The following is an 18,236-nucleotide window of genomic DNA, read 5'->3' on the forward strand; positions in this document are numbered from 1 at the left end:
GTGCTCACATCCCTACACAAAACCGGATTATGTAGGCGAGATGAGGACCACCAGCAAATATCAACACTGACATAACCAGTTCCACCTCCCAACCATCAAAGTTAGCAGCAGACTTTCTAAAATTTTATCCAGGGAGTGCTCTATTAAAATTCTTACTTACTATCTAATTCAAGAAAGAGATATGTCTAAGTGTGTGAACAGTAGAGGAAAAAATTCAGGAAAGAATTAAGCATGTAAATTATCCATGTAAATTACATGTACACGTAAACTACACATGCCCCACTGTGTTTTATCGCACGTTTTAAATCAGATCCTGCAGACACCTGGCTGACAATGAATCTTAATGGAAGATGTTTATGAAACCACCAGACTGACATCTGAGCCCACGACTTCTGACGAGAAAGAAAGTGTTACTTACACCATGCACTTCGCGTATTACCTGGCTTGAATAAACTGTGGGTGTGAGTCTGCATGCAGTGTTGGTTTGTCAACAATAGTTTCACTAGCTAAGGAAGTCCTGAAGGCAGTTCTTTGGTTAAACAGCACCACTGCCGGATCAAGCCTCTCATCTAATCCAGATAAAGAGTGTTCTGTGGAGGGCTACACCCCGCCCCACCCAGGGCGAGCCCTGCAGGGATGAGCTGACGGTGGTGCTTCCTACCGCGAGATGCTGTTACAGAGGAAGAAGCAGAGAGAAGTTAGAGTTTCACAGAGACCAGAGGTCAGAAGGCACTTCCTCAATGTCCGGGTTGACTTGATTCATCTTCCCCTGGAAACATCCAGGGTGGCAGTGGGCAGTAGGGGGAGGCAGGAACTTAAACAGGGGGAAGCGATGCAGAACCGATGACCAGTGAGTAACTGTTAGGGACTTCTGACCATCTGTACCCTTCGACTCAAACTCGTCCCTTCTGTTCCTCTTTACTTTCTTGGCAATAGTCATTACTCACCCTTTAAGATTCTAATCAGATAACGCATCTGCCAGGAAGTATCCCTTGTGTCAGGATAAATAGGCTTCCCCATCCCCGCCTGTCACCCTGTTCCCATCACAGCTTGTGCAGGTACCCGCCTTGGGTGGATGAGCACCCCCTGAGTCTTCCTTATGATGTCATTCCCCGCGGTGAGTCATCCTCCCAGTCACTGCTTGGACATTTGCCCAGCAAACAAACTTAAAGGCAAGTGAGAATGGTGATAAAGGGGTGATGGGAAATTGTTGCTGAGGAGGACTTGCAAGGCTGAATGCAACCTATTCTGAAATCACCACTGTGGTCACCAATGTAGTCAGTCTAGGACTGTAAGAGTCACAGAATGAAGACAGGGCTGTCTCTGTCTCTTGGAAGCAATAGAAAAATTATAACAAAATAAATCTCAGCAGGAAGAAGACTGGTGTGCCTGAAATGCATACATGTGAGTGTGTGTATTTGCGACATATGTGTGGATGCATATCTATGCCTACAGCATATACATCGTTTAGTAAATATCAGCCACCCTAGACATGTTTCCTTTTGCTCTTAAGAGAAATGTTCTTGGCATGCCTCGACTGGCACTAATTCAAATGAGATAATCCCAACAAAATCCCCTACCTTGTCACTCCCAAACCCAGAAAATGTTCCAAGTTTTAAAGTAATTATTTCTGTCCTTTTCTCAAAGGTGGTTAGGCCAAATTCCTAATTCCCAAACTAATCAAAAACAAGATCTTTGAGAAGGCTGTTACACATGATATTGGCAATTTTAATAGATTCAGAAGGAGCCTACTCAAGAAAACATAAGGATGACTAATTTCTGCTCAAACATGATAAACTGCGTCACAGAGACTTAGCAAGATTGTTTGATGCCTCTAAAATTTTTTAAAGTTTAATACAAAGAGACCAACTTCAAGACAGATTTGCAAGAACGTGGTTTCTGATTAAAAAGAACATTATCTAGTCAAATTACTTGTGAAGTATTACTGTCAGATTTTCCCATATCATAGTTCAGAGGTCAGCAAACTTTTTCAAGCATGGGCCAGAGAGTGAATATTTTCAGCTTTGCAGGTCTTACTCAATTCTGCCATTGTAGTGTGGAAGCAGACCTAGAAAACAGGTGCCACTAAGACTCAGATATTAATTATAACGGTGACTGCAGCTGGGTTTCCAGGGCCCTTACGCCTTCACATTTTCATAAGGTAGGTAGAATTGCTCCCCAGATATGGAGACTGAGCAAACAGCTGATGACTGGCAGAACCTTAATTTGAAGGCAGTTCATTGGCTCCAGGGCCTTTACCATTAACCACTGGACTCTCCTGTCTCCACCCAGATGGCTGTTCTCCTTCTGCCACTGACTTGCTGTGTGAATTAGTCAAGGTTCTCTGGAGAAACAGAACCAAGGGGATATGTGTGTGTATCTATTTATATCTATATCTATCTATAACTATTTAAAAATTTTAAGAAATTGGTTCATGTAATTGCGGACACTTGATAAGTCCAAAATCTGCAGGATAGGCTGGCAGGCCAGAGACCCAACGAAGAATTGCAATTCAAGTCCGAAGGCAGTGGGCTGGCAGAATTCCCTCTTGTTCCAGAGCTCAAGTTTTTGTTCTATGCAGGCCTTCAACTGACTAGATGAGGCCCACTCCCATTATGGAAATAATCTGCTTTACTCAAATTCACCAATTTAAATGTTCATCTCCACCAAAAAACACTTTCACAGAAACATCCAGAATAAGGTTGGACCAAATATCTGGGTGCCCCATGGCCCAGCCAATCGACACATAAAATTCACCAGTGCACTGTGTTTCTCTACAAAAACCCATTCCAGTTCCTGCCTGGTTTCCCCCATCCTGACAGTCAAGTAGTGTTAAGTGAGTTGATTTTGAAAACAACTTTTGAGATTCTAACATCAAAGGTGCTATATAATTACCCAGGGTTTCTATTTCCTTCTTCTCCACTCCTTACCCCCCCTTTTCCTTCCTTCATCTTCTCCTCCCCCCCCCACTTTTTCTGGGAAAAGAAAGGTGTTAGAGAGAGAGAGAGAGAGAGAGAGAGAGAGAGAAGTCAACAGCCACAGCTTTGCAATGTGATACTGCAGCATGCTGCAGCACTGTGATGCCAGAGGCAAGTGAATCTACAAGACAAATTCCAGTTTCAGTGAATACACGAAGTAATAAATCAGCACTCACCTATCTCAGAACTTTGATGTCTTTATATGCCCTTTGCTTCTTACTGCTCAGATAGGTAACTTTCAAAATGGAACAGTTTGAAGAACTAAAGTTCGGCTCCCAATTTCCCATGAGTAAAGCTGAAAACCCATTCACATATGATTATTTACATCACAGCCTTATTGCAAAGGGCGACTACTGGATCTCAGGCAGCTACAACCACTACCTTCTGAGTCCCCTCCTCGAGCAGACTATTTGCCTGTTCAGATACAGAGAAGAAGTGGCGTTCTATTCTCCACGAGGAAAGTCGCAGGCCTGGAATGACACGTACAGGAAGAAGGCTACCTATTGGAGCATCTGTGCTAAGTTCCCATGACCAGCCTGCCCTAGTTATCATCATATTTCAGAACGAATACTTCAGTTGAAAAGGCAAAAGATAATTCCTTAATATCAAATCAAACTAAAAGTACTAATTGCTAATTGCTACATAAGTAAGTTATGGTAAGTTGCTAAAAAACAAGGTTGACAACTTTCAAAAAAAAAAAACAAACCCTTTCAAAATGAATGTTTGTTCAAAATCACCAAAACCCAGAAAGAAACTAAATGTCCGTCAATTGATGAGTGGGTAAACAAATGGGGTATATCCATATAATGGAATACTATTCAGCATCAAAAAAAAACATACTACTACATGGAACAACATGGATGAGTATCAAAAGCATTATGCTACGTGAAAGAAGCCAGGCTCAAAATGCGACATACTATATGACTCCACCAGTATGGTTTTCTGGAAAAGGCAACACTATAAGGACAGAAATTAGGTCAGTGATTGCCAGGGGCCAGGAATGGCAGGATGGGGCTGACCACAAAGGGGCACGAGGGAACTTTGAGGGGGTGACAGAACTACTATATCTTGAAATGTTAAGAAAATCCCTCATAAGGAAGAGAAAATACATTACAATACTGTACTGTATTTACTGATATTTCTAGGCTACACGGTTCATCTCCAAGTTTTTTCAAGTTGTTGCAAATCTCCAAAAATTTTTCCAATATATTTATTGAAAAAAGTTCACATGTAAGTAGACCAGTGTCGTTCCAACCTGTATCATTCAAGGGTCAACCGTATACTCCTCACAATGGCTAAAACTTACCATGTCCACACTGTGTTAGGTGCTTTCCATATATTATTTCATTTACTATTAAAAACAGCCCTATGAGGAAGATACTGTTAGCATGCCCATTTTTCAGATAAGGATAGAGACCTACACAAGTTATTGAACTTGCTGAAGGGCACTCAGCAATTTAGAGGGAAGAGCTGATATTCAGACCCATGCTAGGGCATTGCCAAAGCTGGAGTTCCCACCCGCTAAGCAAATACTCCTCCATCCTTGTAAAGCCAAGTCATGTCTTTCAGAAGTAACAGGCTTCTCTAAACATTGCCTTCCATCTTTCAAAAATATGCAGGATATATGATTAGAGCCATGGGATTCTGTGAAAGGACTGTGGCATCACACAAGCCCAGATTCAAAGACTAGCTCAGCAGCATTATGGTCATGTGAACTTGAATAAGTTGCTTGCCCTCCCCAACTCCATCCACTGTAAAATTGGAATAAAAATGCTTACCTTGTAGAATTATTTTAGAGATTGAATGTGATATATGTATGAAAGCAACTCAGTAAAAGGTACTTTTTCTCCAAAGAATAATTCCCCCAAAGCCTAATTATTTGGTACTCCTAGTCATTGTAAATTGACATGAAAAAGCAACCAAACATTATTTTTCAAACTTTTAGAGGTTTTAGAATGCCTGAAATCCTGGTGTACTTATAGTCGACATTCAATCCAAGACTGGTTGAATTCACAGATGCGGAACCCGCAGATACAGAGGGCTGATGGTACTACTGGGTTTTATATAAGAGACTTGAGCATCTGTGGATTTTGGTATCCGTGGGGGTCCTGGAACCAATCCCCCATAAATAGTAAGGGGTGACTGTATTGAGCTGTGTACTGGTTGTGAAGGAGGGAACAAAATTAGTATTGCCTTGTGAGTGACCACTGCTGTTTTCAAGATAGACCTACTAGAACAAAACCATCAAGATTAATATTGGACAAACCTTCCCCCTGCCCATTCCCCCCTCCCAATCCTGCCCTTGCATAAAATTTTTTCATCCATACGAAATCTGGAGTCTTACTTGTTTCAGGTGCTACATCTCTTGAAAGACATAAATGAATTGGAAACCATCACAGGTTCAAAGAAGGCTGGAGTTAGAGCTGATTTGCATCTCTTTAGTTTCATGTCATGCAGGCATCTCTTCCATATCTTGATTAACCATTGAACACAAGTCCTTACATCTGACTAGTGTTAGGAGCATGCTCACCAGTTACAATGCAATCCCTTCCATTTTTAAACTTATGGAGCTTCCCTATAATTTAACCTCACTAGTCCTAGCTTTCATATGAACAAAGTCCCACTTCCACATTACCTCCCAACCCGTATAGATAAAAAGAGAGTCCCGTTGCTCACTCTCATCCTCTTTTCTGGGTGATACAGCTTCCAGCCTTTTAAACTGTTTCTTATCAACAGTGTCCAGACTCTTGGCTCTGCTAGAACGTCAGCTCTGCCCAGGATGCTATCACCCAAAGCTGCAATGAGTCTAAGATTGTACTGACTTTTTTTGATAACACAACACCTTGTTGTTGGCTTAACCCTGAGCTTGTGACGATAGAAACTGCATAAGGAAAAGATGAGGTCCCTGGCTCGGAAAAGTGGTGATGAGAACCAAGTATACGTGGTGGGTTTGACCAGGGCAGCAAATGCTGACCTTATTAGTACCCTGAAGGTCAATCATGCTGCCTGTGGCAGGACAAGCCTGTGAGGTTGTACAGTATATAAAATCCAGAAGGCCAGTGAGTTAATTCAGAATGAGCAATGACTGCTTCAGGAGCCAGATATGCTCAGATTCAGCACAATTTACTTCCCTTCTTTTACCCAAAGATACCATAACATTTTCAGTCAAACACCTCCATGAAGTCTGTAGATGCTCTAAAGACTGCAGAGTCTTCATCTATCAGCACGATAACCCACTGAATCCCCTTCCTGCTGCTTCATATTGAGATAACCAGCTTCCACGGTCATAACAGGTGTGTCCTTGTGCGTACAGATGCAATAAAAGTGATCCAGGTGGGGAATAAGCTTAGCAAGAGGACAGACTAAAGATTTTCTTGACAGAGATTGACAGGGAAAAACCATTAAAGACTCTAAAATGCAGTGTATGGCTCTTGCTAGATGCAAAGCTCCCTCCTACAGAACAAGTCTAAATTGGGATATCTGGCCTTTGGTCTCTCCCTGTCAAGGCAAGAGCAAGAGAGAAAACTCTAAAATGGTTAAGAACAATGAACGGAGGCTTGGAGGTGGCATCGAGGGGACCAGTAGAAATGGTCGAGTAGTTTGGAGTTTGGAGTGGATTGGATTAAGAGGGTAAAGGACACGGTGGGGGGAGTGGGGGAAATGACCTAAAGATGAACTCTGGAGAATGAACAGAATTTAGACTGGGGAGGGTGGTGTGAAAGAACTGTATGGGTAGAACAATTAGAACTGATTAGAATAGAAAATATGGAAGGAAAAACTCATTGGTAGGGTAGACGCATTCGATCGATGATGACAGATTTAAGGGGACATGTCTAGGACGAACTTGTGTACTGAAACTTAGGGCAAGACCAAGAGAGATTTAAAAAAAAAAGGTTGGACTTCCCTGCTGGCACAGTGGTTAAGAATCCACCTGCCAGCGGCTTCCCTGGTGGCGCAGTGATTAAGAATCCGCCTGCCAATGCAGGGGACACGGGTTAGAGCCCTGGCCCAGGAAGATCCCACATGCCGCAGAGTAACTAAGCCCGTGCGCCACAACTACTGAGCCTGTGCTCTAGAGTCCGAGCGCCACAACTACTGGGCCCATGTGCTGCAACTACTGAAGCCTGCGCGTCTAGAGCCTGTGCTCTGCAACAAGAGAAGCCACCGCAATGAGAAGCCCGCGCACCGCAACGAAGAGTAGCCCCGCTCGCCACAACTAGAGAAAGCCCGCGCGCAGCAACGAAGACCCAACGCAGCCAAAACTAAAATAATTTTATTTTAATTTTAAATAAATAAATTAATTTTTTAAAAAAAGCTTGCAGAAGTAGTGAAAGAATATGAAGAGCTTCCCTGGAGCCCAAAGGGGACATAGGATCACCTTTTGGAGATAGAAAATGAGAGCATTTGGAGAAAGTAAAATAAAGTATTACTTTGCAAAGTAGTTGGAAACCTTATTGAACTTGATAACCTTGAAAGATACAGACTAAATGTATATACATTCAAAAGTGTGACTACAAACTCACAGTTTATACACACATCATAGGTCATTAAGAGGAACTAGGGATGTGTCTGTATCCTGAACAGAGGGTTAGCATCACAAAGGGCAATCATGTCTTTTCTTAAAACACAATATCTTGGGACATCCCTGGTGGTCCAGTGGTTAAGACTCTGTGCTTCCAATGCAGCGGGTGTGGGTTCAATCCCTGGTTGGGGAACTAAGGTCCCACATGCTGCGTGGCCAAAAAAAACCCCCATCTTTTCTAAAGTAACATAGGCTACTCTCCAATGACATGACCCAGTGTAGCCAGTCTTGAGTTAAATCTTAGACTGGGGATTCCATGACACACAGATAACATTTCTGAACAGAACCATCTTCTGATGGCCTAGACCCTAAAAGACAGTCCCTTGCTCCTTAAAAGATGTCCAGTTTCCTTTGAAGTAGTTTGTGTGTCAGGAAGAACTGACCTTATTTTCTCTCTTGACTCTCTTGTACTTTCTGGTCTGTACATTTCTAGATATTCCTCCAGCCCTTGGAAATACTTAAATAATGGAATTTGGGATAAGTGTTGAGAAGATCCTTCTGTTTTACAGTAACTTTGGTTAAAAACGAGAGTGCTATTAATATGCTGTTTTTAGAGATAATTTATTTTTGTATGTATTATATCACGTCAGAATATCTCAATTTTAGTCATTAGCTTGCTCTTTCTATACCACAGAGAGCCCGGGAGCTGTTGCTATATATTACTAACAACAAGTTTCAATGTCACTCCTGAGTTTCTATTCCACAGAAAAAAATAGATCCAACTTTTTTAAACACTTGTTTTATAAAGTGAGGGGTTTTGGTGAGGAGGAGATAGGTGTCTCTTACCAACATTTTGTTTAAAAACATATTTAAATTCCATTAGAACCAGAAAGCACAATTTTTATCATGATTCCTTTCTTCTAATAGAGAAACAGAAATAAACAACTTGGGGCCTTTGATATTGTGTTTAACTGGCAACACATTTAAATTTTTCACAAAAGCGTAAACTGAAAAATTGTGTGTGTGTGACGGGGAGGGCAGTGAAGCAGACATTGGCATGAAGAACAGTGTCTGGTCGCCATGGCTTAGGGAAAAAGGAAATGCCCAAAAGGCTTTGAGGAGAAGCAAATTTGCCTTATACCTAGCGTAGCCCAAAGGAGGTCTGGTGTAAAAAATAAAAGGACAAGGCACTGCCTACATTCGAGACCCTAATTTCGGCCAGGTGACTTAACTTGTTGTCTGCCCTGGGTGTAAAGTAAATTGTTTCTTTGCCTGGCGTTATGTCTCATTTCTGAACCTACAGGCTCAACACAATAGCATGGAAGAGGTTAAGGCAATGAAGCTCAGCAGAAACCTCCAGCTTGGCCGCTTTTGGAGCTGCGAGGATATTGGAGCTAATGACTCAGAACCGTGTTGAACTCTCTCAGGGGTTCGTGTCTCCATGGCTTGCCCTGTGTTTGGCACAGATAATCAAGCATTGGCTGGAATAAACATTATGATAATATGGCAGGGAAGTCTCACATCTATCCTAGTGAGTGCCCTGACGGTGGGCTGGAGACAGAATACTCAGTTGGCAGGTGCTCTGATGTGGATTTTAACGGCTCTATAAATGATTAAAGTGGACATATTCCTAAGTAGAAAAATCATAGATAAAATTCAAGATTTTTTTATTTTCTCTTTTCCTTTCTCTTTTTATTGTTTCTTTGTCTGTCTGTCTCTGGGTCTTCATCTCTTTTCTCTTTCTTTTCTCTCTTTCTTTCTTTTTCTTTCTTTCCTCCCTTCCTTCCATCCTTCCTTCCTTCCTTCCATCCTTGTTGACCTTACCTTTCCTCCTTTTCTTTCTTTTTCATTTTTTTTTCTCTTTACTATTGAGGAAGCACCATGGGGATCATTCATATTATTGAACTTTAAACCTGGAAGGGACCTCAGCGATTATGCTCTCAAATCCTTCCATTTGTGGTATAGTCAAGAGACCTGGAATAAAAAGGCCTGGATTTTAGTCTAAGTTTTACCACCTATCAGGTGTATATCCTGGGTAAATACACAATCTTCTTGAAGCCCAGTTTTCTCATCTGTAAACTACAACTGCTAGCTGGGGACAAGATCTAACTCTCCTGCCTCTCAGCCCGGTGTTCCTTGTGTTAACTCCACAATCCTACTGGCTCCTTCCTATTTGTCAGCCAGGTGTCTTCCCCGCAGACCCCTAAACCATCTCCTTTGCATTGTCTGTGTTCCCTTCATACACATCCCTGTGATACCAGAGGACAGCAACTCATGCCAGAAAAGGCACTGGAGGAATTTAGTCTTCTAAGTTCACACCAATAAACCTCCTGATCCTCCAACAGTATGAAATTAAACCACAACAGAACAGATACACTTTCTCACATCCTGCTTCTGTCTCATGTCCCACCCTCCATGTCAACCCTCATCCTTGCAAACTCGGCAACAAAGTTCCATTCAAAAGGAAGACTTCTTTGACTCCCTAGATGATGGAGTTCTCCTGCACTGTGACCTTACAAAGCACCGTCCGTTCAGAGCACCTGTCACAATTTGTCATCAAAAGTGCATGGTCCTGTTTGGCTCTGTCACTGCTTACCCCTCTCCCCTCCATTATACTGTCCGATTCAGAAAGTCAGAAAGCATATCTGTTTGGCTCATTGCTGTTATCATCAGGGGCTTGCTTAGCGCCTAGTACAAGGTGTGTCGTCAAAAAAAAAAAAAAAAAAAAAGCGGGGCTTCCCTGGTGGCGCAGTGGTTGAGAATCTGCCTGCCAGTGCAGGAGACACGGGTTCAAGCCCTGGTCCAGGAAGATCTCACATGCCGCGGAACAACTAGGCCCGTGAGTCACAACTACTGAGCCTGCGCATCTGGAGCCTGTGCCCCGCAACAAGAGAGGCCACGACAGTGAGAGGCCCGTGCACCGCGATGAGGAGTGGCCCCCACTTTCTGCAACTAGAGAAAGCCCTCGCACAGAAACGAAGACCCAACACAGCCATAAATAAATAAATAAATAAATAAATAATCCTTCCCTCTACTTTAAAAAAAAAAGAAGCTCGCCAATTGAGTAAATGAATGGATTTAGCTTTCTGATGCATGCTCTAACAATGCCCATCAATTATTGAGAGTGCATGCCAGGTGCTATAGACTGATTGTTTGGGTCCCCCCCAAATTCATGTATTGAAACCCAACCCCCAAGGTGATAGTACCAGGAGATGGGGGGTCTTTGGGGATGATTAGGTCATGAAGGTGGAGCCCTCATGAATGGGATTCGTGCCTTTATAGAAGAGCCCCCAGAGAGCTCCCTCACCCCTTCCACCATGTGAGGAGAGTGCAAAAAGACAGCCTTCTATGACCCAGGAAGTGAGCTATCACCAGACTCTGAATCTGCCAGTGTCTTGATCTCAAACTTCCCAGATTCCAGAACGGTGAGAAATGTTTTCTGCTTATAAGTCACTGATCTATGGTACTTAGTTATAGCAGCCTGAATGGACTAAGACACCAGGTTCTGAACTAGGCATTTTACATAATTTAGCTTACTAATTTTCAAAACAACCTCCCGGGACTTCCCTGGTGGCGCAGTGGTTGAGAGTCTGCCTGCCAATGCAGGGGACAGGTTCGTGCCCCGGTCCGGGAAGATCCCACATGCCGCGGAGCGGCTGGGCCCGTGAGCCATGGCCACTGGGCCTGCACGTCCAGAGCCTGTGCTCCGCAACTGGAGAGGCCAAAACAGTGAGGCCCACATACCGCAAAAAAAAAAAAACAAAACCACAACCTCCCGAGGAAGGTATCACCAATTATGTTTTAGAGACAAGGAAATTGAAGCCAGCGAAAATGCCAAGAAGGGACATCCAACTTAGCTTCCACAGTCAGAAAAGCTTTTCCAAAGGTGACAGTGATGACACCTCACTTAATTCCTTCCAAGTCCTGCTAAAACCAAATTAAAGTGATGACCTTATTTGGCGACTTAGCATTTCAATAAGGAGAGAGAGAGAGATAGACAGACCGAAAGATGAATTAATATCTCACAATACGATCACACAACTGATATTCATCAAGGCTCTATTAGCTATGGAAAATGTCAATAAATTTGAGAAACAACCACCTAGAATACATCTGGGCTAAGCTGGTTGAACATGGAAGGTATGAGGATTTTTTCTTTTGCTTCTCCTCCCTCCCCCAAGTATAGCCCCTTGGAAACCAAGGACTGTCCCCTTCTGGCTCTCTTCAGCTACTGATTCCAATCTGTCAAGCACAGGTTTAGCTGAATTTCAGCCCCAAAGACGTGGATCTCTTTATTATCTCCTCTGTCATACAAGAGCATTGTAACGCCTGTTCTTTAACTGAATTACAAACAAAGCCCTGCTAGGAAGAGTCACATTTATTTTCATTCTGGACACTTGCTCTGTGGGATCACACGCCAGTGAATGCTGCCGTCATCCCCACTCAGACTTAGTCAGCTGAGTTGGAAGAGATTTTGTGTTTGTTTTATTTATTTATTGTTTTAAGAAAAGAGATTAGTGAATACATGTCTGTTTGAAAGCAAATTCCTTTTTGAGCAAAACACCAGCTTGGAGCCCTGGTAATGAGTCCTCTCTCTCGTCATCTGGTGAGCCCTGACCTACGGGTGAGAGTGTTAGATAGTAAAAGGTTTATTTAAAGGAGAATCAGATATAAAACTCTACAATTCCCTCATCTCACAAATGCACAGTTTTCTTTTCCTTTTATGCTCTTGTGTTACATCTTTTGGGAAGCTGTTTTCTCATTCAAACCACCCCTACTGGGCAGGCACGTCTGGAAGAGCTGCAGGTGTCCCCTGGCCAATGCTCACAAAGCCTACTTGTTAATCAGCCCTGTCACGTGTCTTTTGACCCCCTTCCTACCCGGCTCTCTCCACATCTTTCCCAGCCAACCACCATTGCTACTTCTAAAAGGGAAAAAACAGAACGGCCAGTCAAAAGAGCTATTATCATAAAGATTCCTTAACAAGGCCTGGGGCTTTCCAGTAAATTAGCTCAAGCTTTTGCTCTCTCTTCTAGCTATGATGCCCCCCTTTCCCCATTCACTGGTCACTGCAAAGCTTGTTGAATCTGCTACATTCTGTGGTCACTGGATACTCCACCAAGTGTCCCTGCCGGAGCCTCTCGGCCACCATCATTATATGCCAGCACCAGGCAGGAGTGTGCGGGTCATCCCGACTCCACAAAGTGCAGCACGGGTGACACTGCATGTGACAGTATCTGGGAGTTTTACACAGAGGATTTGGAAGACCAAATTAATCCTGTTTCCCCCCCCCCATCTTCTATACTTGATGATTAACTGGTCTGCCTAGGCAAGTCCTCCCCCTACTACTTGACAGAGATGCAAAATGAGAATGTTAATTCCGTGACATTATGACTTGGGAAGAGGTAATTTACTAATAAGAGTCAGTGTTTGTAGAAGGTGCAGGGGTTGGCATAGATAGATACTCTGTGTCAATTATGTACCGTGGACCTGAAATCGAAGGAGGCTACAGGGTACCTGCAGGTCCTCCTACAGGGGAGGTTTATTTGCTCCCCCATGTCACCCCACCCCACCCCATGCAGAAACCAAGCAACGTATGTCTCTGGACTGAGTGCATGCACTCAGAAACCTGAAAGGAGAAAGCAAGTTAAAGTCTTTTTTTGGTTTCACCATGTGGTGCACCGCAGAGAGAAATAAGACCTCTCTCCAGCGTCCCTTGTGCTGTATTAAAATGGGATTTTACTCCTGCAAAGGGCCAAGGCTGTTTATTGGTAAAATGCTCTGTGTCCAAAAATTGTCTTGAGATCCTTTTGTGGTATATTTTCTATGAAAAGCTAAGGAAAAAAAAAAAAGAAGGGAAAGAGAAAAGGCCACCTCACTTCAAGGGTGACTAAGCAAAGGAAACAGTTTTTCAACAGGTTTAGACAACTTTACAACAGATGGCAAATGACATGCTCTTTTTAGATAAATAGAAACCTTTTATTCTACCATTGAAAAAATCCTCAGGAAAACTTGATTTAGAACACTGGCTTACCTTTGTAAGTGAAAACCTCTAAGATATGGTCCATGGGATGACATCCTTATGGCTGGGTTTTGGCAACTGATAACTAGGTCTCAGAGGTCAGGTTACACAGAAGGCTTCCTGTCAAAATCAACAACAACACAGAGGTCAGGACACTCGGGAAGCCTACTGACCTAGTAAAACCAAACCCGAAGCTGCCTTGGGAAAGACAAGGGAGAAGCAACTGTTGAACCACAGTAAAGCATGTGATGTTTTCTCAACCCTGACCTGATTTTTATCAGGCAGCAATCAGCCTGGAGTTTCTGCGATGTTAGAGAATTATGGATCCATCTATCTGCTACAGGAGTTTAAACCTGATGGCCTTCTGAATGACTAAGGCTCATTGACCTAAAGATACGTGAGATTTCTCAGACCTGCTTCATCTTTCACACACAGGCAGTCCTCTCACAGAGACATGGGTGATCTCTCTAATTGTGATAAAATATATGTAACATATAATTTACCATTTTAACTTTTTTTAAGTGTGCGATTCCATGGCATTAAGGACATTCACATTGTTGTACAACCATCACCACCATCCATCTCCAGAACTTCATCTTCCCAAACTGAAACTGTATCTATTAAACAATAATTCCCCACTCCCCCTTCCCAAAAGCCCTGGCAACCACCCTTCTCCTTTCGGTCCCTATGACTTTGACTGCTCTAGGTACCTAGGTGAAGTCAAACAGCAATTGTCCTCTTGGTTTACTTCATTAGGCATAATGCCCTCGAGGTTTATCCATGTTGTAGCATGTGTCAGAATTTCCTTCCTTTTTAAGGCTGAATACTATTCCATCTTTCTCTTTTTATACACAACTTTACTGAGGTATAATTTATATACGATAAAGTTCAACAATTTTTAGCGTGCTATTCAATAATTTTTAGTAAACTTGTCAAGTTGTTCAATCATCATCACAATCTGGTTTTAGAACATTTTCATCATCTCAATAAGATCTCCCCATGGCCATTTACAGTTCATCCTCACTCCCCAACCCCTTTCCCACCTCCAGCCCTAGGCAACAACAGATCTACTTTCTGTCTCTGAAAAGTTGCCTTTTTTGGATATTTCTTTTTCTTTTTTTCTTTTAGGCTGCATTGGGTCTTTGTTGCTGCACACGGGCTTTCTCTAGTTGCGGCGGGCAGGGGCCACTCCTCGTTACGGTGCGTGGGCTTCTCATTGCAGTGGCTTCTCTTGTTGAGGAGCATGGGCTCTAGGCGTGCAGGCTTCAGTAGCTGTGACACGTGGGCTCAGTAGTTGTGGCTCGCAGGCTCTACGGCGCAGGCTCAGTAGTTGCGGCACACGGGCTTAGTTGCTCCACGGCATGTGGGATCTTCCCAGACTAGGGCTCAAACTCGTGTCCCCTGCATTGGCAGGTGGATTCTTAACCACTGTGCCACCAAGGAAGCCCCTGGATATTTCACAGAACTGGAATCATACATTAAGTTGTCTTTTGAGTCTGGCTTCTTTCACTTCGTACTTAGCATGATGTTTCTGAGGTCCATCTGTGTTGCCACGTGCATCACTATTTTATTCTTTTTTTATTATTGAACAGTATTATGTTATATGGATATATCACATATTGTTTATCCATTGACCAGTTGATGGACATTTGGGTTGTTTCCCTCTTTAACTATTATGAATAATGTTGTATGAACATTGGTATGCAAGTTGTTGTGTGGACATATTTTCATTTCTCTTGGGTAGATATCTGAGGGTGTAATTACTGGGCCATATGACAAGTTTACAGTTAACTTTTTAAGAAACTGTCAAACTGTCTTCCAAAGTGGCTGTGCCATCAGGAGGTTTGCCTGAGGGTAAGTAAACACATCTTTCAAATGGGTTTGTTTTTCCTTTGTGACCTTCCCAATGTAAAATGTTCTGCTGCTTTTCAACTCTGACCCCAGCTCAGTCAGAAAGCCAAGCAGTGGGCGTGATGAATTAATTCGTCAAATAGTTCTCATTTTCACATCCTTAACTCACAGCTGAGTTCACATTAAAATCAAACAACCTTGAAAACTCAGAAGAAGTATTATGAAATGTTCTATGAGACCTTGGGCAAGTCACATTGGTCATCTAGGGCCTCAGGGCCCCCATCTGTCAGTGAAGGATTAGGCCAAGATGACTTCTAATGTCCATTAAGGGCATCTCTGGATGTGTCTGTGGACCCAGAACAATCCCTTGATGGGCTTTGAGATACTTAATGCACACTGCCTGGGTGTGGAGGTAAAGAGTTTCTCAACCATGCAAATACAAACTCAATTAAGGAACTGGGACTTTCCCCTAACCATGGACCTTAAAACTGGAGAAAGAGAGAGCTACAGATGAAAGAATGACCTTTTTCTTCCTCGGGCAGGTTGAATGAAGGGACACTCTGACTTTCTTATTCCAGTGAACTGTCTGGCATTACATTCATGGTGGGCATTAATTAACATGCCTCTGGAGGTCATGTTCTCTTGAGTTGACTTTTGAAAAATATTGATCATCTGTCTAGAAGCAGTAGTGTATATCACTCATTGGAACATTTTTATTTTAGGACCTATATTAGTTTCCTAGGGCTGCTCTAACAAAGTATAGTCGTCCCTAGGTATCCGCAGGGGATTGGTTCCAGGAGTGCCCCGCATACCCAAATCCACAGATGCTCAAGTCCCTTATATAAAATGACGTAGTTCAATGAATACAGTCAGCCTCCTGTATCCTTGGGTTTCACATCCTTGGAGTCAACCAACTGTGGATCTAAAGCCTTAGAAACAGAGGGCTGGCTATACCAAAAACTGGGTGGCTCAAAACAACAGAAATTTATTGTCTCACAGTGCTGGAGGCTAGAGGTCCCAAATCAAGGTGTCGCAGGGGCCAAGCTCTCTTTGACAGCTTCAGGGAAGAGTCCATCCTTGTGTCTTTCAGCTCCTGGTGTGCACTGGCAATCCTCGGCCTTCCTTGGCTAGTAGATGCATCACTTTACCCACATGGCCTTTCTCTCATTGCGTCTTTACACTGTCCTCCCTCTGTGTGTCTGTCTCTGGGTCAAAATTTCCCCCTTTTATAAGGACACCAGTCATATTGGGTTAGGACCCACCCTAATGACCTTAGACTTGGTTACATCTGTAAAGACCCTACTTCCAAATAAGGTCACATCTGACCTTATTGGGGGTACTGGGGGTTAAGACTTCAGTATATCTTTTGGGGGATGGTGGTAGGGGAACACAAGTCAATCCATAACAGTAACATTTTGGAAAAAAATGAGGTTTGCAATAAGGTATCTGTCACTGAATACACATCTCACTGTAATTATATTATAAAAGGGGAGAAAAGTGTTTTCCTTCTTCAACACCTGACATCTGAGTTCTATGGCACTTGGGCACAAAGAAACGTCATAACAATCCTGAACCCTCGGCTTTCAGTCCCATGTGGGTTGAGATTCTGACATCTGCAGTTATTTAAATAATAGCTTTCAGTTTGGAGGGGGGAATCTGTTCAGTGCTTGGGATAAAATACTGTAAATTACTTAACATGGCTTATCCTGGGTAGCACTGCCTGGGACTAAAGACAGGGAAGAACGGGATGTTGGGAATGGTTTAAAAAAAAAAAAGCTGGGTCACAAGGATGTGATGCCATAACCACAGGACCAGGATTAACTGATCAGATTAAGTTTCCACACCTTTGAGAAGGAAGAGAGAATTGAGGGTTGGCAACTTAAAGAGCTGATTATCACTTGGAAGGAAAAAGAAAGAGGAGTGGGGCCGTGTATGCCTAAGAACCTTCACTGGCTGGCTGAGAATACCATCTTCTCACAGGACAGAGGGAACCCAGAAGGGCTCCTCACAGCAAATTTTCAGAAGACCTTTTTCCTTCTCTCCTTACCCTGGCAATCCCCTCCATGATGGCTCTGGGACTCCAGATGCCACCAAGGCAGGCCGACACACACCCACGGCTTCCAGGAGTTTCATCCTCTCTCACCTGCCATCACCCTCCTCCCCTTGCTAAATCCGCCTTTTCCCGACTTGCATCCCTATCAAGCCCGCCTTTCCCATCCCATCTGTGCTCCCATTTGATCTACTTCCATGGGGTCTGCTGGAAACACCTGCTGATATAAGCAAAGGAACTAAGAGTTTAAGCTGGTCTTGAACACACCCCACCTCATGCAATTAGCAGAAACCTGGAATTCCCTTGACAATGCTTCCTCCATCCTCTCCAAGAGACCTCTCTTCACACTGCTCCGGATTACACAAGGTCTGGAAGAGAGCGCCTCTGTTTCATGGCCTTCTAGATCACCATGTCTCTCTTCGCCTCATCTCTGCTCCTTCCTCACCTACCCCTCCAAGCTCTTTCATTTTTCCTCTGGCTCCAGACACCACTCTGGCAGGAGAACTTCATTCACCAGATGGCTCCATACACTTCAGACTCCAGAGACCACAAACGAAATCCTCTGACTTCCTTATTTGTACTAATGACATCATCTTTCTACCAGTCTCTTGAAGCAGAAGTTCTGTTGGTTATCTTTGATGCCCTCCTCTCCCTCAGCAACAGCACTGACCTCAGAGTTCCTGTGCAGTTTAAGTGAGAGAAAGTATGTAAACCATGTAGCGCACAGGGCCTGACACAGAGGAAGCACCCCACCCTGTAAGCCAGGAGTATAGTTAAGATTTTACTGCTCACAGTGACCAGGAAGCATCCAGT

The 18,236-nt window shown here is 43.3% G+C and overlaps 1 long non-coding RNA gene across 1 annotated transcript in view; it reads right to left on the minus strand.

The window, feature by feature from the left end:
* Positions 1-13,644, minus strand: part of LOC309795725 — a 37,300-nt gene extending 23,656 nt beyond the window's left edge. Inside the window, exon 1 of the long non-coding RNA XR_014292350.1 lies at positions 13,535-13,644. This is a non-coding gene — a long non-coding RNA (uncharacterized lncRNA). The remainder of the gene's footprint in view (positions 1-13,534) is intronic.
* Between the last annotated feature and the right edge of the window lie 4,592 nt (positions 13,645-18,236).

The sequence above is a fragment of the Mesoplodon mirus genome, assembly GCF_964341445.2.
Source record: "Mesoplodon mirus genome assembly, chromosome: 20".
NCBI lineage: Eukaryota > Metazoa > Chordata > Mammalia > Artiodactyla > Ziphiidae > Mesoplodon > Mesoplodon mirus.